The sequence below is a fragment of the Chiloscyllium plagiosum genome, chromosome 41, assembly GCF_004010195.1.
Source record: "Chiloscyllium plagiosum isolate BGI_BamShark_2017 chromosome 41, ASM401019v2, whole genome shotgun sequence".
Classification (NCBI taxonomy): Eukaryota; Metazoa; Chordata; class Chondrichthyes; order Orectolobiformes; family Hemiscylliidae; genus Chiloscyllium; species Chiloscyllium plagiosum.
In genome coordinates, this window is record NC_057750.1 from 7,348,169 (window position 1) to 7,374,180 (window position 26,012).

Here is a 26,012-nt window from a genome sequence, read left to right on the forward strand (position 1 = left end):
GTGTTTCTGCAGCTGTACAGGGCCCTGGTGGGACCACACCTGGAGTACTGTGTGCAGTTCTGGTCTCCAAATTTGAGAAAAGACATTCTGGCTATTGAGGGAGTGCAGCGTAGGTTCACGAGGTCAATTCCTGGAATGGCAGGATTACCTTACACTGAAAGACTGAAGCGACTGGGCTTGTATACCCTTGAGTTTCGAAGATTTAGAGGGGATCTGATTGAGACATATAAGATTATTAAAGGATTGGATACTCTGGAGGCAGGAAACATGTTTCCGCTGATGGGTGAGTCCTGAACCAGAGGACACAGCTTAAAAATACGGGGTGGACCATTTAGGACAGAGATGAGGAGAAACGTCTTCACCCAGAGAGTGGTGGCTGTGTGGAATGCTCTGCCCCGGAGGGCAGTGGAGGCCCAGTCTCTGGATTCATTTAAGAAAGAGTTGGATAGAGCTCTCAAGTCTAGTGGAATCAAGGGTTATGGAGATAAGGCAGGTACAGGATACTGATTAGGAATGATCAGCCATGATCATATTGAATGGTGGTGCAGACTCGAAGGGCAGAATGGCCTACTCCTGCACCCATTGTCTATTGTCTATTACAGGGCACATTTTTAAGGTCAGAGAAGAAAGATTTTAAAAAGACATGAGGGGCAAATTTGTTTTAAATACAGAGTGGTTTGTGTGTGGAATGAACTTCCAGAGGAAGTGGTGGATGCGGGTACAGTTACAATGTTTAAAAAAACATTTCGCTAAGTTTGTGAATAGGAAAGGTTTGGAAGGATATGGGCCAAACACAGGCAGGTGGGACTAGTTTGGAATTATGGGTCAGTGTGGACCGAGGTTTGGTCCGAAGGGTCTGTTTCCGTGCTGTATGAGTCTGAGAGGCTGGGGACATTTTTCACTGGGAGCATAGGAGTTTGAGGGGTGACCTTATAGAGGTTTACAAAGTCATGAGCAGCATAGATAAGGTGAATAACCAAGGTCTTTCCCCAGGATAGGGGAGTTCAAAACTAGAGGGCATAAGTTTAAGGTGAGAGGGGAAAGGACCTAAGGGGGCAACCTTTTTCACACAGAGAATGGTTTATGTGTGGAATGACCTGCCAGAGGGAAGAGGTAAACGCAAGTACAGTTACATTTAAATGACATCTGGGCATGAAGAAGGAAAGGTTTGAAGGAATATGGGCCAAGCAGAGGCAAGTGAGACTAGCTTAGTTTGGGAACGTGGTGGGCGTGAACGAGTTGGATCGAAGGGTCTGTTCCCGCCACTCGAAGTAGGCTGCTTTGTCCTGCGTGGTGCGAGGTGTTTGCATGTTGTTCCTGTGTGGAATCTTATCTGACACCTTCTGGAAATCCATAAAGATAGCAGCTGGCTACCTTCCCCCGTCGGGCCAACTTAAATTGTCATAGTTCACCTCAAACCCACGATGGGTTAAAACGAAAGTACCACACACACACACCAATTATAGCACCCAATCTTGCTACACGTCATGAATCAGCCAGATAAGACAACACTGGGACTTTCTGAGACTGTTTGATTATTTTACTGCTTCTAAAAAGCAGGCTTCCAGTCATTTGTGCTATTGGTCCTTGTACTGTTCAGCATCTTAGTGTTCAGCTGTTATATCGATTGCCAGTAGGGATTCTATCTTTGGACGTAGGAAGGAAACCCACATGGGGCAACATTCAAACTCCCCACACAGTCTGCCCGAGGGTGGAATGGAACCCAGGTCCCTAGCGCCGCGAGGTAGCAGCGCTAACCACTGAGCCACCCACTTTCTCTTTCAACTGTGTCTGCTGCGCTCTGAAGGAATCGGAATCGCATTGGACCACACCGCAGCGCTGGCTGCATCTGTTTGATTCATTCGGCCGTCTCGATGGGTCAGAAGAGGGATCAGTGCGGCAGATTAATTGCGTGCAGTCACCCAGAGTGAGGAGACTGAGTGGCAAGGTCTCGGGAAATCAATGGAGGGCTGCTTTTTCTTTTATTGTTTAAAAAAAAAACCCACTACCATTCGCCTGGCTCATGACAACGCTGGATCCTGTTGAAGCCCATTACCCTGCGCTGAAGGGGAGACAGCAGGGAAGGGGCAGGCCAGCGGGGGGTGTCCACTCACCGAGACAGCGCCGTTGCTCATTAGCTGAACATCCAGCCGTGCATTAAGGAATTGAAAATTAATTCCTCCGGCAGCCTGACCAGGAGAGTCAGAGTTTCAAAAGAGAAACTCTTCTTCTAGCGCTTTCATATGGAATCCCTGCATTGTGGGAGTAGGCTGTTTGGCCCATCGAGTCCATACCGACCCTCTGAAGAGCTTCCCACCCAGATCCATCCCCTTACCCTGGCCCTGTAACCCCACATTTCCAATGGCTAACCCACCTAACCTACACATGCCTCGTAGCCCAGTACTACTGCCTGTAGGGTGAGACGATGGCCTAGTGGTATTGTCGCTGGGCTGTTGGCCCAGGTAATGTTCCTGGGATCTGCGTTCAAATCCTGCCATGACAGGTGGTGGGATTTGAATTCAATAAAAAGGTGATTTAAGAATTTAGTGATTACCACAAGCCGATTGTTGGGAAAAACCCATCTGGTTCCCAACTATCCTTTTAGGGAAGAAAATCTGCCATCTTTACCTAGTCTGGCCTACACGTGACTCCAGACCCACAGCAAAAGGATTGGCTCTTAACTGCCCTCTGGGCAATTAGGGATGGGCAATAAATGCTGACCCAGCCAGGGGCGCCCATGTCCCATAAATGAATAAATGAAAAGTAGTGTAGCCTTGCAGGATTAGTTTTTTTTCCCTCTTTAACCTACTCGGCGATGTTACCACACGCCTTCTGGAGCAGGTGGGACTTGAACCGTGACCTCCTAGTCCAGAGGTGGCAACACTACCATGAGGCAAAAGTGCGGGGGGTGTTCTTTTTTTTTCTTGGAAGGCAAACATGGCAAGTGCACAGGGTGTGGGTGAAGGAAAATGTCGGATCTTTCTCCTCAGAGGTCCACGGATGTCCACCCTCTTGAATGGCGGCCAACAACCTCCATGGGCCATTCCCACCGTACAGCAGGATTCACTCCCAGGCCAGGTTCCCTCGACATCTCCCATTCTCCACCCCCCCCATCCCAGAATCCCTACGATGTGGAAACATGCTGACCCTCTGAAGAGTAACTCACCCAGACCCATTCCTTTCCCCTAATACTCCTCTTACCCTATATTTACCCATGACTAATGCACCTACACATCCCTGGACACTATGGGGCAACTGAGCATAGCCAGTCCACCCTAACCTGCACATCTTTGAGGAAACCCACACAGACACGGGGAGAACGTGCAAACTCCACACAGGCAGTCACCCGAGGCTGGAATCGAACCTGGGTCCCTGGTACCATGAGGCAGCAGTGCTAACCATTGAGACACCGTGCTGCCCCAATGTCAACCCTTCCCTCTTCCCGTTGTAACGTCCAAGCCTTTTTTCCTCACCGCCCTTCCTGGATCATTCAGGCTGACTGAAGAACTATTTCCTGCCTTCTGTCCTAAAGCTGACCTTCGGGGCCCATGCAGCTGTGCCCTCTTCACGTCTCCCGTTTTGTTTGGGCTGAGCAGCTCCTCCTGTTACAGAAACTGGAATGATGCAGCAGTTTGCGAACCATCGAGGATGCAATTCAATGACGAATATTTTCCCAAAGGTCACCGACATTCATCCCGCTGGAAGCACAGCAGCTTCCGAGTTCAGTTTTGAAACGGAACAGAGATCTGCATTTATATATAACCATCTGTCACGGTGTGACCGGAGGTGTTTTTACACCGTGTGTTACATTCACAGTGTGGTCTTTGCTGTAATAAAATCCATCCCCTGTCTGAAAGCAACTTAGAATCATAAAGTGCTCACAAGAGGAGGCTATTCAGCCCATAATGTCCATAGTAGGCCACAACAAATCAGCCTGTTCCACTCGTAGAATCCCTACAAAGTGGGAGCAGGCCATTCAGCCCATCAAGTCTGCACTGGCCCTCCAAATGGCATCTCACCCCCTTCCTGTAACCCTGCATTCCCCATGGCTAACCCACCTAGCCTGCCCATCCCTGGATGTTATGGAATAATTTAGCATGGCCAATCCACCCTAACCTGCAAATCTTTGGATTGTGGAAGGAAACCAATGCAGCCACAGGGAGAATGTGCAAACTCCAGGCAGACAGTCGCCTAAGGGTAGAATCGAACCCGGGTCCCTGGAGCCATGAGGTAGCAGTGCTAACCACTGAGCTACTGTTCCACCCCGATGCCATCTCACAGGCCTGGCTTGGAAAAGGTGGATGCTAGGAAATTGTTTCAGTTAAACGAGGAGACTAGGACCCGTGGACACAGCCTTAGAATTAGAGGGGGTCATTTCAGAACAGAAATGCGGAGACATTTCTTCAGCCAGAGAGTGGTGGGCCTGTGGAATTCATTGCCACGGAGTGCAGTGGAAGCCGGGACGCTAAATGTCTTCAAGGCCGAGATTGATAGATTCTTGTTGTCTAGAGGAATTAAGGGCTACGGGGAGAACGCTGGTAAGTGGAGCTGAAATGCCCATCAGCCATGATTGAATGGCGGAGTGGACTCGATGGGCCGAATGGCCTTACTTCCGCTCCTATGTCTTATGGTCTTATGGCCCTGCATTTTTTTAAACGTTCAGGTAATTATCCAATTCTCTTTAGAAAGTATCAATTAAATCTGCCTCCAACACACTTGGGTACCATGCTATACTGCAGATCCTGAACCCTCGCTGCACAGAAAGGATTTTCTTGTTATTGCCTCTGGTCCTTTAACCAATCACTGCTCAGGAGCAGGAGGAGGTCGTTCAGCCCCTCACACTTGCTCCACCAGTCTAGCCCCTGGTTGTTCTTGAATCTCAACGTGCTAGTCCCATATCCTTTGATGTCATTAATAACAAGAAATCCATCGATCTCTGTCTCCAATGTACTTTGTGACTAAGCTGTCACAAACGTCTGAGTTAGACAAATATGAAAATCCACCGTCCTCTGAGTGAAGATGAATAGTCAACATGGCTTTGTGCGTGGGAAATCATGTCTCACAAACTTCATTGAGTTTTTTGAAAAAGTAACAAAGAGGATTGATGAGGGCAGAGCGGTAGCTGTGATCTATATGGACTTCAGTAAGGCATTTGACAAGGTTCCCCATGGGAGACTGATTAGCAAGGTTAGATCTCATTGAATACAGGGAGAACCAGCCATTTGGATACAGAACTGGCTCAAAAGTAGAAGACAGAGGGTGGTGGTGGATGGTGTTTTTCAGACTGGAGGCCTGTGACCAGTGGAGTGCCACAAGGATCAGTGCTGGGTCCTCTACTTTTTGTCATTTACATAAATGATTTGGATGTGAGCATAAGAGGTACAGGGTTCGGGTAGTCCTGAACTAGAGGGCATAGGTTTAGGGTGAGAGGGGAAGGATATAAAAGAGACCTACAGGGGCAACCTTTGCATACAGAGGGTGGTACGGGTATGGAATGAGCTGCCAGAGGAAGTGGTGGAGGCTGGTACAATTACAACATTTAAGAAGCACCTGGATTGGTATATGAATAGGAAGGGTTTGGAGGGATATGGGCCAAGTGCTGGCACGTGGGACTAGATTGGTTGGGATATCTGGTCGGCATGGATGGGTTGGACCGAAGGATCTGTTTCTGTGCTGTACATCTCTATGACTCTATGACATTCCTTCTCATCTCCATCCTAAATGACATGCTTTTTACACTGAGATAACAGACCAGTTGTGCGGGGAGGCCATTCAGCCCCTCAGGCTTGTTCTGCCATTCAAAACCATCATGGCTGATTTCCACTCCATTTTCTTGACCGCTCTCCATAACCCTTCAGCCCATTACTAATTAAACATCTGTCCATCTCCTCCTCATTCAGCATGCCAGCATCCACCCCATGCTGGGGGGGGGGAGGAGGGGGGAGTGAATTCCACCAATTCATGAAAGTTTAAAAGAAACAATTTCGCCTTCTCCCTGTTGCAAAGTCTGTCAGGGGTGGTAGGCTATCAAAGGAGTGTTTGGTGTGCTGAGGAAGTGTGTCTTGTAGATGGTACACACTGCTGGCATGATCCATCAGAGCATGAATGGACCTCTAATTTCAAATAATGTTGACCTTGCCTTGTGCCAGTCCTGTACAGTGTAACCTGTGTGCCTTACTCTGGACAAGTTTTTTCGTCACTCTATATGATCTGTGTCCTTACTTGCACTGCTCGCAAACAAAGCTTTTCACTGTACTTAGAGTCAAAATGGGTCTTCTCTACATCGGGGAGATTCAACGCAAACTTAGGGAACGGTTTGATGAGTATCTGAGCTAGACCTGCAGGGGCCGACAGGACCTCCAGTCACCCCCCGTTTCAAATCTCCTTTCCACTCCCTTTCTGACATGACCATCCTCGGCCTCCTCCATTGCCACAATGAATCACACCGCAAATTGGAGGAGCAACATGGGTGGCACGGTGGCACAGTGGTTAGCACTGCTGCCTCACAGCGCCGGAGACCCGGGTTCAATTCCCGCCTCAGGCGACTGACTGTGTGGAGTTTGCACATTCTCCCTGTGTCTGCGTGGGTTTCCTCCGGGTGCTCCGGTTTCCTCCCACAGTCCAAAGATGTGCAGGTTAGGTGAATTGGCCATGTTAAATTGTCCGTCATGTTAGGTAAGGGGTAAATGTAGGGGTATGGGTGGTTTGTGCTTCGGCGGGTCGGTGTGGACTTGTTGGGCCGAAGGGCCTGTTTCCACACTGTAAAGTAATCTAAAAAAAAACACTTCATCTTCCAGCCTACAGCCCGGAGAACTCAACGTTGAACTCTACAATTTCAAATAACCTCCCTCCCCAGTCTCTCCCTTCCACTGCTCCCTGCCACCAACCAGATTCGTCCCTCCCATCCACCAACCAGGTCATACCCTCTACCTGTCTTCACCAACCCCACTTCATCACCCTGCCCCTGCCACTTCCTTCATCTGCAGCTCCCCCAACACCCATCCCCAGTCCTGAAGAAGGGTCACATCCAAAATGTTGACTTCTGCACCTCCTGATGCTGCCTGCTTTGCTGTGTTCCCCCAGCCTCCTGCCTGTCCCTCCTGATGCTGCCTGCCTTGCTGTGTTCTCCCAGCCTCCTGCCTGTCCCTCCTGATGCTGCCTGGCTTGCTGTGATCTTCCGGCATCCTGCCTGTCTACTTTCGCTGTACTTAGGCACATGTGACAGTAAATCAAATTGATCAATTGTTGGTGGAAGGAGGGAACATTTGAAGGTGATGGTTATGATGACCAATGGGCAGCTTTAGCATGGATGGCACTCAGCTTCCCCACAGCACTCATAGAGTCATAAAGATGTACAGCCCGGAAACAGACCCTTTGGTGCAATCTATCCATGCTGACTAGATATCCCAACCCAATCTAGACCCACCTGCCAGCACTCGGCCCATATCCCTCCCAACCCTTCCTATTCACATGCCCATCCAGATGCCTTTTAAATGTTGCCATTGTACCAGCCTCCACCACTTCCCCTGGCAGCTCATTCCATACACGTACCACTCTCTGCGTGAAAAGGTTGCCCCTTAGGTCTCTTTTATATCCATCCCCTCCTAGAAACCTATGCTTTCTAGTTCTGGACTCCCCGACCCCAGGGAAAGGATTTATGCCTATTTATCCTATCCATGCCCCTCATAATTTTATAAACCTCTATAAGATCACCCCACAGCCTCTGACGTTCCAGGGATAACAGCCCCAGCCTGTTCAGCCTCTCCCTGTAGCTCAAATCCTCCAACCCTAGCAACATCCTTGTAAATCTTTTCTGAACCCTTTCAAGTTTCACAACACTCTCAAGAAATGTACTTCACTGGTAGCAGAGTAAATTGGATGTATTTTGTTGTCATAGTCTTACCAGCCCATTGGGGCCGCTCTCCCATTAGAGAGAGAAGCGACTGGTGATTTAACCTGAGGGTCACCAGAGCTCAGGGTTGAGAAGGATAGTCCTTCATGGTAACCTCAAACTGGTGATGGGAATTGAACCCACGCTGTTGGCATCACGCTGCTCGGCAAACCGGCAAGGCAGCAGAATAAAAGTCACTATATGAATGCAGGTAGCTTTCTGTTTTGGTCTATATCTCAACAGGACTGGGGTCCAAATGGCAAGGTCAAACCTCTCAATGCATGGGTACCCTTCTTCCTGTGATGAACCAAGAGGTTGTAGGTAGGACACAGTTAGACCAGTAAGGCAGGGCTGATGCGGGGAAAGTTTCCGCCTAATTAGCTTCTGTTGCTAAAGGAAAATTTCGCAAAGCTTTCCTTTCATGGAAAGTTTTCGTGTGGTTGCTCAATCAAAATGCGTAAAATGTACGACAAATTATCTGTTGTGTACAAGGTGGAGTTTGCTTATCTACTCGAACTTCCATTTATCACTCTGTGTTTACTTAGCCCTGACTTCTCAGGACGCTGTGCAGCATTGCCAGACCTCCGAACCGTCAGTCAGGACTGTCAAGAGTTGCAACTAGGGTCTTCGTTGTATTCTGCTGTTTGATTTTTAGAGTTTAGGAACAGAGGTGGGCAGGTGTGAAAGTGCCACAGAGGCATTAGCAAGGGGGGGGTGCAATCTGCCATCCTTACCTGGTCTGGCCTACATGTGATTCCTGTCGCACATCAATGGGGTTGATTCTTAACAGTTGGGAATGGGCCTTACAGCCAGCGATGCTCATATCTCCTGCATGAATATAAAAATGTTTGGTACACTTCCCTTCATTGGTTGGAGTCAGAAGTCACCTAACAGCTTACAGTCCGACAGGTTTATTTGAAATCACAAGCTTTCGTGGCGCTGCCCCTTTGGAGGGTGAGGTATTCCTTCACCTGATGAAGAGGCAGCGCTCCGAAAGCTTGTGATTTCAAATAAACCTGTCAGACTATAACCTGGTGTCGTGCAATGTCTGACTTTGTCCACTCCAGTCCAACACCAGCACCTCCACACCATGGCACTTATCAGTCAGTGTTTTGAGTACAGGAGTTGGGAGGTCATGTGTCGGTTGTACAGGACATTGGTTAGACCACTTTTGAAATATTGTGTGCAATTCTGGTCTCCCTCCTATAGGAAGGATGTTGTGAAACTTGAAAGGGTTCAGAAAAGATTTACAAGGATGTTGCCAGGGTTGGAGGGTTTGAGCTACAGGGAGAGGCTGAACAGGCTGGGGCTGTTTTCCCTGGAGCATTGGAGGCTGAGGGCTGACCTTATAGAGGTTTATAAAATCATGAGGAGCATGGATAGGATAAATAGACAAGGCCTTTGGCTCGGGGTGGGGAGAGTCCAAAACTAGAGGGCATAGGTTTAAGGTGAGAGGGGAAAGGTATAAAAGAGACCTAAGGGACAACTATTTCACACAGAGGGTGGTGCGTGTGTGGAATGAGCTGCCAGAGGAAGTGGCGGAGGCTGGTACAGCTAAAACATTTAAAAGGCATCTGGATGAGTATATGAATCGGAAGGGTTTAGAGGGAAATGAGCCAAGTGCTGGCAAATGGGATTAGTTTAATTTAGGATATCTGGTCAGCATGGACGAGTTGGACCGAAGGGTCTGTTTCCGTGCTGTACATCTCTTTCCCAAACCTTTCACCTCTCCGTTCCCCTCTGCACCCACAAGAATCCCTTTGATACTCAGCACTTCAACTAAGTTATCATCACCTTTTCCGAAGAGCTCCATCCCTCCATGCTTCTATTTGGACACTTCACTGCCATGAAAATGCTCTTGAAATGGCCATCGATTATTTATCAGAGTGGGCCGGGCCCGTCCTCATTGGAATCTGGAAGAATGTGGGGCGACCTTATTGAAACATGCAGGATTCTGAGGAGACTTGAGAGGGGGAGACGTGGAGAGGGTGTTCCCCCGTGTGGGGGAGTCAGGGACCTGAGGGGCATCATCTCAGGGTAAGGAGTCAAAAATATAACTGAGACATCAGGAGGATAAAGGATCTGTGCATTTCTTTACGACCATAGAGACTGGGTCATTATGTAAATTCAAGGCTGAGATCAAGAGATTTTTAATCTGTAAAGGAATCAAGAGTTACAGAGAAAAGTGGGGCTGGAGATCATCGTGATCTTAATGCATGAGGATGGAAGATCACAACAAACCAGGCGGCGTCAGGGCCTGAGGAAGGGTTACACACCCGAAATGTTGACTTCTCCACCTGCCTGGCTTGCTGCGTTCTTCCAGACTCCTGCTTGTCTCCTTTGGAGTCTAGCATCTGCAGTTTTTTTGTCTCTAACCATGATCTTATTGTACGGAAGAATGGACTCAATGGGCCAAAAGGCTCCTATGTCTTGTGGTCTGTTTTCCTTCTGATGTTGACAGATAAATATTGGCTGGGATATTAAGAGGAGCTGTTCTTTGACAGCCATAGGTCTGTCCCATTCACTTGAGGGAAGCACGGTGGCTCAGTGGTTAGCCCTGCTGCCTCACAGCGCCAGGGACCCGGGTTCGATCCCACCCTCGGGCAGCTGTCTGTGTAGAGTTTGCACATTCTCCCCATGTCTGCCTGGGTTTCCTCCCACAGTCCAAAGATGTGTGGGTTAGCCATGGGAAATGCAGAGTTACAGGGACAGTGTAGGTCTGGATGGGATGCTGTCTGGAGGGTTGGTATGGGCTGAATGGCCTGTTTCCACACTGCAGGGATCCTATGAAAGGCAAGCACTCCCAACAACTCAGCACTGTGTTGGAGTGCCACCTATTCTCTAACCTCGGAGGGGGTCTCGAACCTGGAATTGTGTGATTCTGAGGAGAATCTGAGCTGCAACTAGTACACAGTGGAAACATTTGTAAAGAGATTAAAATAGTGAGACTCTGTCTTAAATCCGGCACCAATCCCACAGCAGGAACATCCGACAATGGGACTGTTCTCAGCAGAATGTGCCCGTATTTTAGTTTTGAGAAGACAGGGTTCCTTCCCCCATCTGTCTTTATCTTTTGCCAAAGTGTTCCAAAACAATGAGCTGATCTGACCAACATTATCAGAGGCCTTGATCTCATGTGCTGGAAGGCAGCGGATCCTGTGCGGGCAAAATGCGGGACAGATGAACTTGTAAATGCTTTCATTGAGGAGTTCCCTCCCACACCCACACCCCGAGATGGTCTCACAATATTCTCACAGTCACTACTCTAGGAAGATAGACAAACCAACACCAGCCTCCACGACCAGGCCAACATCCCCAGCATCGAGGCACTGACCTCCCTCCCCCCACCTCGATCGGACGCGAAGGGCTGGGCACGCCGTCCCCATCACTGACATGAGACTCCCCCAGCGGGTGCTCTCCTCCCAAACGGCAGGCCAGCCCCAGGTGGGACATGGGAGCACCTCAGGGATACCCTCAAGGCCTCACTGGGCCGAGTGCGGCCTTCCCACAGACACCTGGGAATCACTGGGCCGAGACCGTCCATAGTGGAGGAGGGGCATCCGGGAAGGCGTGGAGCACCTGGAGACTCAACGTCGGGAAGAAGTGGAAGCCGGGTGAAAGGAGCACGCTGCCTCACCAACGCCCCACCCATGACCACCTCCTGCCCCCAGTGTAACAGAGCCTGCGGTAGGCCCATCGGTCTGTACAGCCACCTGCAGACTCACCCTGAGAGTGGGAGCGAGTCGTTCTTGACTGCGAGGGACCCCTAATGATGATGAAGGTGGCTCCCATCGGCTCCCTAAAGTCTCACGATGTCTCAGCTCAGCTGCCTGGATAAATCGGAGAGTGATCACAAAGCAGGAGGAGGGCCCGTTTGGTCTCTGTGAGAGATTGCGCTATCCTGCCTCTATCTCTCGGTTCCTGCAGTTTCCCGATGATCCAACCCACTTTTGAAAGCTCCATCCAAACTTCCTCTTAATGCAGCACCTTCCAGACCTTCAACCACTTGCTGCGTTAAAAGATTTCTCCCCTTGTGGCCTGTTTTATTCTGTTCACACTCAGGGATGTGGTTGTGTCTGGCTGGGCCAGTATTCATTGCCCATCAGGGCAATTAGGAGTCTGCCATATTGCTGTGGGTCTGGAGGGCAGAAGACTGAGGGGTGACCTTGTGAAGGTCTATAAAATCATGAGGGGCATAGGTAAGGTAGGTAGCCAACAGCTTTTCCCCAGGATAAGGGAGTCTTGGAACTAGAGGGCATTGATTAAATGGGAGAGAGACCAAAGTGTTCCAGAGGGACAATTTTTGCAGACTTTCTGGAATGGTCTGCAGTTTCATAATTTAAGAAGCATCTAGACCAGTACATGGATGGGATAGGTATGGAGAGAGAGGGACCAAATACAGGTACATGGGACCAATTTAAATTGTGAACATTGGCTGGCATTGGCAAGTTGGGCCGAACGGTCTGTTTTCATGCTGTAGACTTCTATTTCCTTAAGGACATTAGTGAACCAGATGGGTTTTTCCCCTGACAATGGATTCATGGTCATCATTAGATTCTTAATTCCAGATTTGTATTGAATTCAAATCCACCATCTGCCCTGGCGGGATTTGAACCCAGGTCCTGGGAATGTTACCCGGGTCTCTGGATTAATGCTACAGTGAGATTAATCTACTAGGCTATCACCTGCCCTCTCTCATTGCCCCAATCACCTCATTCTGGGCCCCTCACAGTCGATCGGCTGTGGTCTCCGCACGCTCTGAAAGAAATGGGATCCCCCTTAAGCTGATCCAGACACTGAAACCTCAACGCTAGAACCCCGTGCATCCGATGTGGTCCTTGACCACCTCCTCTGCACCTTTCTCAAGCTCCATGTGAGGCGTGCAGGGGGAGCGGAGGTGGGGGGGGGTCCATTTTTGCTTTTCGTAAAGGTTCCCCATTCGTTTTGTGGCCGCGGTGAGGTCAGGAGGTCGCGTTGATGCCAGGTTGAGAATTTCCGAACTTGCTGTGCAGTGAACCGGGTGGGGGTGGGGGGTATATGGGTGTGGGCTGGGATGCGGGTTGTGGAGTTTTGGATAAGTGGTTCAAGTTTGAACGGGAAGTCGAGAGCTGGAGATCAGCCAGCAGTGTACTTGGGAGAGTCTGACGCTGACAGCGGGAGGGCTGGGGGTGAGAGCAGCACCATTGCTGAGTCAGAGCCATGGGAAATCGCAAGGTTGGAAGGAGGCAGTGTTGGTGAGAGGTGGGTCAACCGGAGAGGGGGGGGGGTGGGGTGCGGATTGGAATAGTCGGCTGAAAGCCGCACGAGCCCAAGCAGTAGTGATTCAGTTGACTCTGTGTTGCAGCTCCATTAGAATTCCAAAGCATGCAATTCTCCCTCTCCATGTTAAAAATCACACAACACCAGGTTATACTCTGACAGGTTTAATTGGAAGCACTAGTTTCAGAGCGCTGCTCCTTCACCAGATAGTTGTGGCACCACCTGATGAAGGAGCAGCTCTCCGAAAGCTAGTGCTTCCAAATAAACCTGTTGGACTATAACCTGGTGTTGTGTGATTTTTAATTTTGTACAGCTCAGTCCAACACCAGCATCTCCAAATCATGACTTTGCAAACTTTCCTTACCTCTGATGCACTTCACCTGTTCAACTGCTTCTACAATTCATAGAATAAAATCCCTACAGTGGGGAAACAGGCCCTTCGGCCCAACAAGTCCACACTGGCCCTCCGAAGAATATCCCGCCCACACCCATTCCCCTAACCTATTACTGTACACTTCCCATGACTAATGCACCCAACCTCCACATCCGTGAACATTATGAGACAATTTCCCATTACTAATCCCACCCATCTTTGGGCTGGGGGAGGAAACCCACGCAGACACGGGGAGAATGTGCAAACTCCACACTGACAATTGCTGGAGGCTGGAATCGAACCTGGGTCCTTGGCGTTGTGAGGCAGCAGTGCTAACCATTGAGCCACCGTGCCACCCCTCTCCAAATACTTTCACCGATGGCTGCCCCTTCAGTCATCCAAGCCCTCTGACTGTTCTCCTGCATGGTTACTCAGTGGTTAGTGCTGCTGCCTCACAGCGCCAGGGACCCTGGTTCGATTGCACCCTCGTGGAGTTTGCACATTCTCCCCGTGTGTGTGTGTTGGTTTCCTCCCTGTTGTGATTGGAACCAAGTGGATTCCATTGACTGGGCCCAATCAAGGATCTCACAATCAGAGAGCCATGCCTGACCAACATAAACAGGGAATCACTACACCTACATGCACACGACATGGGTGCTGGGGAGACATATGCTGTTGTTTGGCAATAGTGTGGACGATTAATTTTTAAAACAATTATATATAACCAGGAGATCAGAATCTCCTCTGTTGAGGACTGACTCTAAGCTGGCTGGCCAAGAAAACATTATAAACTGGGGATCGATTCTCTCAGGGAGACCCAGTTGCTATGGTAATGCAGACCTTAACCCTGCCGGTTGTAGCCTGGAGCTACAAATACTGTTAATATAGGCTGCAGGTTCTTTGCAGAAGTCTCGCCTAGAGTCGTACAGCATGGAAACAGATCCTTCGGCTCAACTTGTCCATGCCAACCAGCTGTCCCAAACTGAGCTAGTCCTGTTTGTCTGTGTTTGGCCCATATCCCTCCAGGCCTTTCCAAAACACACATCAACAAGGGATTTAGAATCTCCTGAGTCCTGGGAACTGACTCTGAGCTGGCTAGCCACAGCCAGTGTACCGTGCAAGCAAGTAAATAAGGGGTGACTTGGTCATGCAATCCTGGCCTCTCTGGAGTTATTTCACTACCACAGTCCAAAGATGTGCAGCTTAGGGTGGATTGGCCATGCTAAAGTGCCCCATAGTCTCCGAGGCTAGACTGGTTCACCATGGGAAACGCAGGGATAGGGTGGGTTTGGGTGGGCTGCTCTTTGGAGGATTGTTGTGGACTTGATGGGCCTGTTTCCACACTTTAGGGGATCTGTGATTCCAAACTTCTCTCTGTCGCTTTATTCCACAAAATTCCTTAAAGCTAGCAACAGCGGACCAATCAGCTGACATCTCCTATGGCTGAGCATTGATCTTTCCTAAAATACACATACAAGGAGCAGCCAGAGGCATGTCACCCTCACCGAAGGGTGTGTGTAAGTACATGAGCTCTTGCAATATTTGTCTGCTACGCAAGTGCCAGGCAATGACCATCTCCAACAAGAGAGAACATAACCAACACCCCCTTGATGTAAAATAACAATATCTTTGCTGAGCCCCTCACTACCAACAATCCTGGGGCTCACCATTGACCAGAAACTGAAGTGGACCAGCCAAAACAATATTGTGGGTGCTGGAGCAGGGCAGAGGCTGGGAATCCTGCAGTGAGTAACTCACCTCCTGACTCCCTACCCCACCATCTACAAGATACAAGTCAGGAGGGTGATGGAATACTCCCCACTTGCCCCTGGATGGGGACAGCTCCAACAACACTCAAGAAGCTCGACACCATCCAGGATAAATGGGAATGGGTTTGATTCGATTTTGATTTTATTGTCACGTGTATTTTCCAGTAAAAATACAGTGAAATGTCCACGAAACACTGCTATTTCGAATAGAGTCATGGAGATGTACAGTGTGGAAACAGACCCTTCGATCCGACTCGTCCATGCCGACCAGAAATCCAAAATTAATCTCGTCTCCTTTGCCAGTACTTGGCCCTAAACCCTTCCTATTCATATACCCATCCAGATGCCTTTTAAATGTTGTCATTGTACCAGCCTCCACCACTTCCTCTGGCAGCTCGTTCCACACACGCACCACCCTCTGTGTGAAAAAGTTGCCCCTTAGGTCCCTTTTATATCTTACACCCTCACCCTAAACCTATGCCCTCTAGTTCTGGATTCCCCCACCCCAGGGAAAAAAATCTTGTCTGTTCACCCTACCCATGCCCCTCGAGATTTGGCAAACCTCTATAAGGTCGCCCCTCAGCCTCCGACGCTCCAGGGAAAACAGCCTCAGCCTGTTCAGCCTCTCCCTGTAGCTTAAACCCGGCAACAGCCTTGTAAATCTTTTCTAAAGTTTAAGGGAAGGAAAGAAAGATACGAGTACATTGGGAATGAACGAGGAAAGGTTTCATTTGTTTAAATTCTGTGAATCGGGAATAAATAAAAAAGCTTTGATGCTCTGAGTTTTGTTCTGAAGTGTATGATTTGCACATCCCTCCTTGTCATTGGTCTCAAGAGTGTCAGACGAGAGGCTGTTTCGCCTGTCTCCCTGCTAACTCTTCAGCTGAAGCTGTCTTACGCACACACTGCACTTTCAATTTGTTTGCTGTTCCTTTGCCAAGTCAGTAATGCGATCCTATTTGGTTATCAGATCTGTAATCTGTTGTGGTGCAAGGAAGTTCACACTGCGGGAACAATCTGCTACAGAGCACTTGTGATACCTCATTTAGTGTTTGCAACCAGCATTAAACATAATAATATCACTTCTGGTGGGACGCGTATCGCAGAATTGGATGGTAGAACTGTAGATGCACAGGCAGAGTCCATCATGTCTTCCCACACTCTCCTGCCTTTTCCCCAGAGCACTGCAAAATGATTTTCTCTCCACTTACTAATCCAATTCTCGATTAGATGTACTTTCACCGCTGTTTCAGGCATACCCCCTCTGGTGACAGGATCTGCTCCTTCCAATCTCCTCTCGAGCGTCTAAGGCGAGAATGAACTAATTTGGTGTTACAAAGGCAAAAAGAAAAAGCAAAATACTGCGGATGCTGGGAGTCTGAAATAAGAAGGGAGAGATTGTTGGAATCTCTCAACAGGTCAGGCAGTATCTAAAGGGCAGGAGAAAGTGAGGTCTGGTGATCCGAATCTAAGAGTGTGAGGCTGGAAAAGCACAGCAGGTCAGGCAGTATCTAAAGAGCAGGAGAGTTGACATTCCGAGTATCCGCTCTTCATTGCCCCTCATTCCTGATGAAGAGCTTACGCTCCAAACGTTGACTCTCCTGCGCCTCGGATGCTGCCTGACCTGGTGTGCTTTTCCAGCCCCACACTCTACAGAGGGAGAAACGGGGCTAATGCTTCCAGTCCATGATCTGCCACCGACACTGAGGAAAGATGTTTGGAGCAAGTGGAGTTTGATTTAGATAAACGTGAGGTGCTGCAATTTGGAAAGGCAAACCAGGGCAGGACTTAACGATAAGGTCCTGGGGAGTGTTGCTGAATATGTGGGCGGCACGGTGGCACGGTGGTTAGTACTGCTGCCTCACAGCGCCAGAGACCCGGGTTCAATTCCCGACTTGGGCGACTGACTGTGTGGAGTTTACACACTCTCCACGTGTCTGTGTGGGTTTCCTCCAGGTGCTCCGGTTTCCTCCCACAGTCCAAAGATGCGCAGGTCAGGTGAATTGGCCATGCTAAATTGCCCGTAGTGTTAGGTAAAAAGGGGCACATGTAGGGGTATGGGTGGGTTGTGCTTCGGCGGGTCGGTGTGGACTTGTTGGGCTGAAGGGCCTGTTTCCACACTGTATGTAATCTAATATAGAGACCGTGGAGTGCAGGTTCATAGCTCCTTGAAAGTGGAGTCGCAGGTAGGCAGGATAGTGAAGAAGGCATTTGGTATGCTTTCCTTTATTGGTCAGTGTATTGAGTACTGGAATTGGGAGGTCATGTTGCGGCTGTACAGGACATTGGTTAGGCCACTTTTGGAATATTGTGTACAGTTCTGGTCTCTCTGCTATAGGAAAGCTGTTGTGGAACTTGAAAGGGTTCAGAAAACATTTACAAGGATATTGCCAGAGTTGGAGGGTTTTGAGCAAAAGGGAAATGCTGAATAGACTGGGGCTGTTTTCCTTGGAGCGTCGGAGACTGAGGGGTGAGCTTATAAAATCATGAGGGGCTTGGATATGGTAAATAGATGAGGTCTTTTCCCTGAGGTGGGGGAGTCCAAACTAGAGGGCATAGGTTTAGGGTGAGAGGGGGAAGTTTTAAAAGCGACCTAAAGGGAAACCTTTTCACACAGAACATAGAACATTACAGTGCAGTACAGGCCCTTCGGCCCTCGATGTTGCGCTGACCTGTGGAACCAATCTGAAGCCCATCTAACCTACATTATTCCATTCTCATCCATATGCCTATCCAATGACCATTTAAATGCCATTAAAGTTGGCGAGTCTACAACTGTTGCAGGCAGGGTGTTCCACAGCCCCTACTACTCTCTGAGTAAAGAATCTACCTCTGACATCTGTCCTATATCTATCACCCCTCAGTTTAAAGCTATGTCCCCTTGTGCTCGCCATGACCATTTAAGGAAAAAGGCTCTCACTGTCCATCCTACTGTCCTGAGGATGGTGCGTGTATGGAATAAGCTGCCAGAGGAAGTGGTGGAGGTTGGTATATTTAAAAGGCATCTGGATGGGTATATGAATAGGAAGGGTTAGGGGCAAATGCTGGCAAATCGGACTAAATTGGTTTGGGATATCTGGTCAGCTTGGACAAGTTGGATGGAAGGGCCTGTTTCTGTGCTGTACAGCTTTATGACTCTCAGGAAGATTGAGGATGGGAGAGATATTTCTGCTGGTAGTGGGAGGAAGAACAAACAGGAATATTCCTGTAAGCTGCAGGCCTGCTGTGATTGGGAAGCCAATGGTCTAGTGGTTTTATTGCTCGACTGTGAATGTAGGGAACCAGGGGATGTCCTGGAGACATGGGTTCAGATCCCAATGTGGCGCGTGGTGGAATTTGAATTAAATTAAAAGAAAACCACCTGAAATGTAGAGGCTAATGGAACCACTATTCTGAAAGCTCATCTCATTCTCTCGTGTCTTTTAGGGAAGGAAATTTCCATCCTTACCTGGTCTATATGTGACTCCAGGCCCACAGCAATGGAGTTGACTCTTAACTGGGGCAATTAGAGATGGGTAATAAATGTGGGGCTGGCCAGTGAATGAATATCTTTTATAAAAATCTAAAGGTCAGGTACAAGATAAGAAGAGTATAGACCCAGCAGGATTTGAGAGAAGGGGGAGGTGGCTTTCAAAATGTACCCTCAGAGTCGGTCTTTTGACCCTTGAGTATCAAATTCCCTGAGCAGAAAGAGGCCACTTTGCCCAACTAGTCTGCTCCAACCCTCCGAAAATCATCCCATCCAGATACAAACCCTACTCTATACCTATAATTCTGCATTTGCCTGGCTAATCCATCTAACCTGTACCTCCCCGGACTTAGACGATGTGGTTGACTCTTAACTCTCCTCTGGGTTTTTAGGGATGGACAATACATCTGGCCTAGCTAGTGAATGAATATCTTTTAAAACTTTGGGGCAATTTAGCATGGGAAATCCACTTAACCTACACTTACAGCACAGAAGCAGACTCTTCAGAACAAATCATTCACTTCAACTAGCCATCCCAATTTGACCTAGTCCCATATCCTCCTAAACCAGTCCTATTCATGTATCCATTTTTGGGAGGAAACTCACACAGACATGGGGAGAACATGCAAACTATATACACACACACACACACACACACACAGTCTCTCTGGAATCGAACCCGGGTTCATGGGGCTATGAGGCAGCAGCGGTAACCAACTGAGCTATTCAGGGGCTTGGGCATCGCTGGCTGGGCCAACATTGAAAGCCCGTCCCTAACTGCCCCCTTAAGAAGGTGGGGGTGAGCTGCCTTCTTGAACCGCTGCAGTCCACTTGCTGTGGGTTGACCCACAATGCCCTGAGGGAGGGAATCTCTGGAGAAACTTAGTAGCATTTATGGAGAGAAAAACTGAGGTAACGATTCAAGTCCCTTTGCCAGAATCTCGGGATGGTGAGGTTACCGGGGATACACAGGAAGGTAGAGCTGAGGGTGGTGGGTAAAATGAGTGCAGCCTTGATGGTGGAGTATCATGAAGGGCCAAATGGCCTGGTGTTATTCCTGACTCTGTGGGTTCACACAGAGTGTCGCCTTGGGTCCCCTTCTCTCTCTCTCTCTCTCTCTTTCCCTCGTTTAATTTGCACAGCGATGAAGCCCCTTTAAGGCTGTCTCCATTCTGGTAACTAGTGAAGCGAGGCAAGACCAAGCTGTTAATCTGAAGCATTAATAACCAGGCACCTGGGCCAGACAGGAGAGGTGGAATGCGACAAGGCAGCCCCAGATAAACCAATGAGACTGTTCACTGTGAAACGTCTGGAGCATCACAATTTGTATCAGTCCGGATCAGCCATAGAGAAATAAAGGATTGCAGCGCAGTAGACCACGTGTGGTCATGGACTATGCGACTGTATTGCCTTCCTGTAGACGCAGCAGCATCTAGGACCCAGACGGCATTTGTGTGAGCATTCACTTGATTTTATTCTCCTTCGTTGCATTCTGATACTTAATTGAAATCTGATCCGTGCTTTCACTGTCCCGTTCCCTGATTTCTCAAGTCATGGTGGAAGGGAGGGGGTCGGCCTTTAACAGTGAGGTGGGGGGGGGGGGGTGGGAAACGAGTGCTTGTTTCTCTAGCCACGTGAGGATCACAAATCTCTCTGTACTTACCGGACACTGAGTGACCCAAACACTATGGTCAGCCACCACGGGCTGAAGGGAGACTACAGTCAGGCCTCCTCAAGGTGACCTGGACCCCAGGAATTGATACTGTCTCCGAGATTACTCTTAAATGGGTTGTGTTGGAGTTATGTGCACAAGTGGAATTATGTAAAAGATGACTTTTGTTTATGACTTGATGAGGACAATGACCAACAGGAGCAGAAGCAGTCCTTTGAGCTTGGTCTGCCATTCAATACACTTACAGCTCATCTTAGCCCACCCCTCCGCCCACTCCCGCCCCCGCCACAATCCCAGCCACACTGTGACCAGCGATGTGCCACAGGATCGGTGCTGGGTCCACTATACTTTGTCATTTGTATAAAAGATTTGAACATAGGAGGTATAGTCAGTAACTGTGCGGATGACACCAAAATTGGAGGTGTAGTGTACAGCGAGGAAGGTCACCTCTGAGTACAATGGGACCTTGATCAGATGGGCGAATGGGCTGAGGAGTGGCAGATGCAGTTCATTTTAGATAAATGCGAGGTGCTGCATTTTGGGAAAGCAAATCAGGGCAGGACTTGCACACTTAATGGTAAGGTCCTGGGGAGTGTTGCTGAACAAAGACACCTTGGAGTGCAGGTTCATAGCTCCTTGAAAGTGGAGTCACAGGTAGATAGGATAGTGAAGGCGGCGTTTGGTATGCTTTCTTTTATTGGTCAGAGCATTGAGTGTAGGTGTTGGGAGGTCATGTGGGTCTACAGGACATTGGTTAAGCCACTTTTGGAATACTACGTTCAATTCTGGTCTCCCTGTTATGGGATGAATGTTGTGAATCGCGAAAGGGTTCAGAAAAGATTTACAAGGATGTTGCCAGGGTTGGAGGGTTTGAGCTACAGGGAGAGGCTGAACAGGCTGGGGCTGTTTTCCCTGGAGTGTCAGAGGCTGTGGGGTGACCTTATAGAGGTTTATAAAATCATGAGGGGCGTCAATAGGGTGAATAGCCATGATTTTTCTCCCCAGGGTAGGGAGTCCAAAGCTAGAGGACATTGGTTTAGGGTGAGAGGGGAAAGGTTTAAAAGGGAACCAAGGGGCAACTTTTTCACATAGAGGATGGTGCATGTATGGAATGAACTGCGAGAGGAAGTAGTGGAGGCTGGTATAATTACAACATTTAAAAGGCACCCGGTTGGGTATGTGAAGAGGAAAGGTTTAGGGCAGGGGTGGGGAACCTGCGGCCCTCTAGGCCATTGTGTGTGGCCTTTTGAATGAATCCAAATTTTGCAGAACAAATCTTTTATTTTTTATTAATATGTTTTTTATCGTCCTTTATTATTTTTATTTTAATCTTAAAATGAATGTATTTAAAATATGAGAGAGTTAAGTTTAGAATTAACATATTTTTAATTTTTTTTTAGTTAGTTGGTACATAGTAGTTCGATTTTTACAAAATAATGTGAATTTTGAAGAATATATAATTGAAGTTTCTTGGATGCGGCCTTATTAGATTACAACTAACATAATGCAGCTTTCCAACATGAAAAGGTTCCTCACCTGTGGTTTAGAGGGATATGGACCAAATGCTGGCAAATGGGGTTAGATTAATTTGGGATAACTGGTCGGCATGGATGAGTTGGACTGAAGGATGCTGTACCTCTGTATGACTGTATGATTCACTGTTGGCTCACTCCCATATCCCTTGGTTTATTAATATCCTTTTGGGAAGGAAACTGCCATCCTTACCTGGTCTGGCCTACGGGCAATGGGGTTGACTCTTAACTGTGGTCAGTTAGGAAGGGGCAATGAATGCTGACCTTGCCAGAGATATCCCATGAGTAAATTTTAAAAGCTCCCCAAAAGACTCAAAGGCCTGTCCGCCCCTAAATATATTCAATAATGGAACTCCCACAATCCTCTGGGGCAGAGATTTCCAAAGATTGTCCATCCTCTGAAATTTTTCCTCAACTCAGTCCTGAAAGGTCAGCCCCTTTATCCTGAGACAATGCCCCCTGTGCTTGATTCCCCAGCCTGTAGTGACTGTAACGAAGTCCGTCAGGTGGACCTCATGGATTATGAGCTCTCTAACTGGAGCTGTTAACCTGGTCCAATCTGGGTGCCCTGGCTGACAGGAGTGTCAGGAGGTTCTGATCACTCTGAGAGCTGGCTCTGAGGGAGCTGGGTCAGTGTCAGAGACTTTCCACGTGTAAATAAAGGGGGACAAGGTACCGGCGTTATTTCAGTAACAGTCTGTCAGTGTTCATCCTGTCAAACGTTTTCACAATCTTATATTTTTCCAATGAGTTGCCTCTCCTCCTTCTGACCTCCAGAGAGCATCGGCTCAACTTGTCATCAGCTCATGATAGGACAAATTTCTCATCCCAGGGGCCAATCAAATGAAGAGACTCCAGTGCCTGTGTAACCTACCTTAATCATGGAGTCCAAAATGGCGCACAGGGTTCCAAGTGTGGTTTCACCAAAATCAGGAGGGGCACGGGTAGGATAAATAGACAAAGTCTTTTCCCTGGGGTGGAGGAGTCCAGAACTGGAGGGCAGAGGTTTATGGTGAGAGGGGAAAGATGTAAAAGAGACCTAAGGGGCAACGTTTTCACTCAGAGGGTGGTGCGTGTATGGAATGAGCTACCAGAGGAATTGGTGGAGGCTGGTACAATTACAACATTTAAAAGGCATCGAGATGGGTAAATAAATAGGAAGGGTTTGGAGGGACATGGGCCGGGTGCTGGCAGGTGGGAGTAGATTGGGTTGGGATAGCTGGTCAGCATGGACAGGTTGGACTGAAGAGTCTGTTTCTGTGCTGTACATCTCAGTGAATCTATGACTCTAAGACTAATTCTGGACTGGTTCAGGGGTGTGCTGGTTGATTAGCTAAGGTGACGACAGGTGGGCCTAGTTTAATTTGGGATTATGGTCGGCACAGACTGGTTGAACCGAAGGGTCTGTTTCGATGCTGTATGACTCTATAGAAGAAATAGAAGCAAGAGTGGACAGTAAGATCCCTTGCGTCTCCTTCACTTTTCAATGAGGTTAGGTTACTCTATTTTATCTCTTCCTTTCTTGCCTTAAGTCATTATCCCTTGATTCCTGTAGTGTCTATAACTCTATTGATTATCACACAACTGAGCTGTGGAATGTGTGGGTTTCAATACGATGCCAGATACATATGTCAATCAGCTGCTTGAAACAAACAGAAAATTCCATCAATTATTCATAATAGGCAGAATACAGTCTGTTATCCAGCAGCCCACACTTAAAAAAACCCAAAGTAAATGTCTGTTGTCAGATGCATGTCTATGATTGGAGAGGTTTGTTGAACAATCCCAAGTGTGTCAATAGCTATAGATTAGATTCTCTCCAGTGTGGAAACAAGCCCTTTGGCCCAACAAGTCCACACCGACCCTCCAAAGAGCAATCCATCCTGACCCATTCCCCTACATTTACCCCTGACTGATGCACCTAACACTATGGGGCAATTTAGCATGGCCAATTCACCTCACCTTCACATCTTTGGACTGTGGGAGGAAACCAGAGCAAACCCACACAGAGAATGTGCAAACTCCACACAGACAGTCGCCTGAGGTGGGAGTTGAACCCGGGTCCCTGGTGCTGTGAGGCAGCAGTGCTAACCACTGAGCCACCTTGCCAGTGTAGTGACGACGAATTTAAGAATCCTTCGACGTCCTAGCACGGCTCTTTCACACTCATGAGAGGGCCCGGGGAGTGATGGCCTCGTGATATTGTCGCTGGATTATTATTCTAGAGATTCCAGGTAATGCCCTGGAGGCTTGGGCTTGAATCCTGCCATGGTGGAATGTGAATCCAATAAAAATCTGGAATTAAGAATCTAATGATGATCATTGTTGGGAAGACCCATCTGGTCCTTCAGGGAAGGGAGCTGCCATCGTTACCTGGTCTGGCCTACATGTGACTCCAGACCCACAGCAATGGGTTGACTCTTAACTGCTCCCTGGGCTACCCAGTGATGCCCTTGAGCAAATTTTTAAAAAGTTAGATTTGACATCTATTGATTGATAATCCAATCAATACAGTTGCAGACACTGAAGAAAGTGAGGTCTGCAGATGCTGGAGATCAGAGTCGAGAGTGTGGTGCTGGAAACGCACAGCCGGTCAGGCAGCATCCAAGGAGCAGGAGAATCGATGTTTCAGGCATAAAGACCTTTCTGGATGAAGGCCTTATGCCCGAAGCGTCAACTCTCCTGCTCCTCGGATGCTGCCTGACCTGCTGTGCTTTTCCAGCACCACATAAAGATACTGAAGGTCTATTGGTCAATGTATGTTTGTAACCTAAGCAACATCCTTATTCTGTGATTTTGTCTGCAAACAAAAGGAATATGTTCAAGCCTTGTATATTTTCTTTAAGTCACCCAGGAGCCTGTAATTTCCCACTTTCTCTCCGAAAGTTCTTAGGAAAGGGAATGGTTAACCCATTGTGTATTGGATGATTGGACCCTGGACCAAGGTCATCAAATATTCAATATATACAGCAGCCAGGGTGAAGGGACGATACGTTTGAAATGAGATGAGGAGGAATATCCTCAGCCGGATGGTGGTTAGTCTGTGGAACTCATTGCTACCGTCTGGGATGTGATGGTCTAGTGGTATTATCGCTGGGCTGTTAATTTAGAAACTCACCTAATTTCCTGGGGTGAATTTCATGGCAGATGGTGCAGTTTGAATTCAATAAAAATCTGGGGTTAAGAGTCTAATGATGGTCATGAATCAGTTGTTGAGGGGAAAAGCCAATCTGGTTCACTGATGTCCTTCAGGGAAGGGAACTGCCATCCTAACCTGGTGTGGCCTATATGTGACTCCAGACCCACAACAATGGGGTTGACTCTTATACTGCCTTCTGGGCAATAAATGTCAATGATGCCCACACCCATGAATATCTATCTTAAAAGGTGGCATTGAGCGTCTCTAAGATGGAGATTGATAGGTTCTCAAGGAGTAAGGGGATCAAGAGGTATAGGGAGAAGGCAGGAGAATGGGGTTGAGAAACACACCAGGCAGAAACAAATGGAGCCGGATTGAAGTGGGTAACTCTGCTCCTGTGTCTTATACTGGTCAATCAGATTAAAAACACAAAACTGAGCACACAGAAAACCTCCGCATCTGTGGAGAGGGGAACAGATTTAGCATTTCCAGTCCAATGCTCTTGGATAGTTAAGTAGGTGACTGTCAGTCAGAATCGCTCGCAGTTCACGCCTATGGCAAATCAGAATGAAGGATCTCAGTTAAACAGGAGCACAGGCCCATCATTGCACTGTGCTGATGTTAGTGCAGTTCCCTCGAGCGTTCACACGCACGGGATCAGATTAAAGGCACGAAACAATCGTTACGATCTTTCTTTCCCCAGAAAGAGGCTGTGAAAGCTTGGAGGACAAGAGAGCCACAAGTTTAAAGCAGTTGGCTGCAGAGGGAAACAAAAATAATGCAGAGTCGTAGAGATGTACAGCACAGAAACAGACCCTTCAGTTCAACTTGTCCATGCCAACAAGATACCCTGAATTAATTTAGTTCCATTTGCCAGCACTTGGCCCATATCCCTCCAAACCCTTCCT

The 26,012-nt window shown here is 48.2% G+C and overlaps 1 protein-coding gene across 4 annotated transcripts in view; it reads left to right on the forward strand.

The window, feature by feature from the left end:
- The window catches only part of LOC122542804 (G-protein coupled receptor 4-like), a 101,642-nt gene that overhangs the window by 48,390 nt on the left and 27,240 nt on the right, over nt 1–26,012 (forward strand). The window contains exon 1 of one of the 4 annotated variants that reach the window (XM_043680859.1): nt 20,197–20,215. The exons of the other annotated variants lie outside the window; for them this stretch is intronic. The gene's annotated coding sequence lies outside the window, so the exon portion shown is untranslated. Of the gene's footprint in view, nt 1–20,196; nt 20,216–26,012 lie in introns of those variants that run through there. 4 annotated transcript variants of the gene reach the window in all.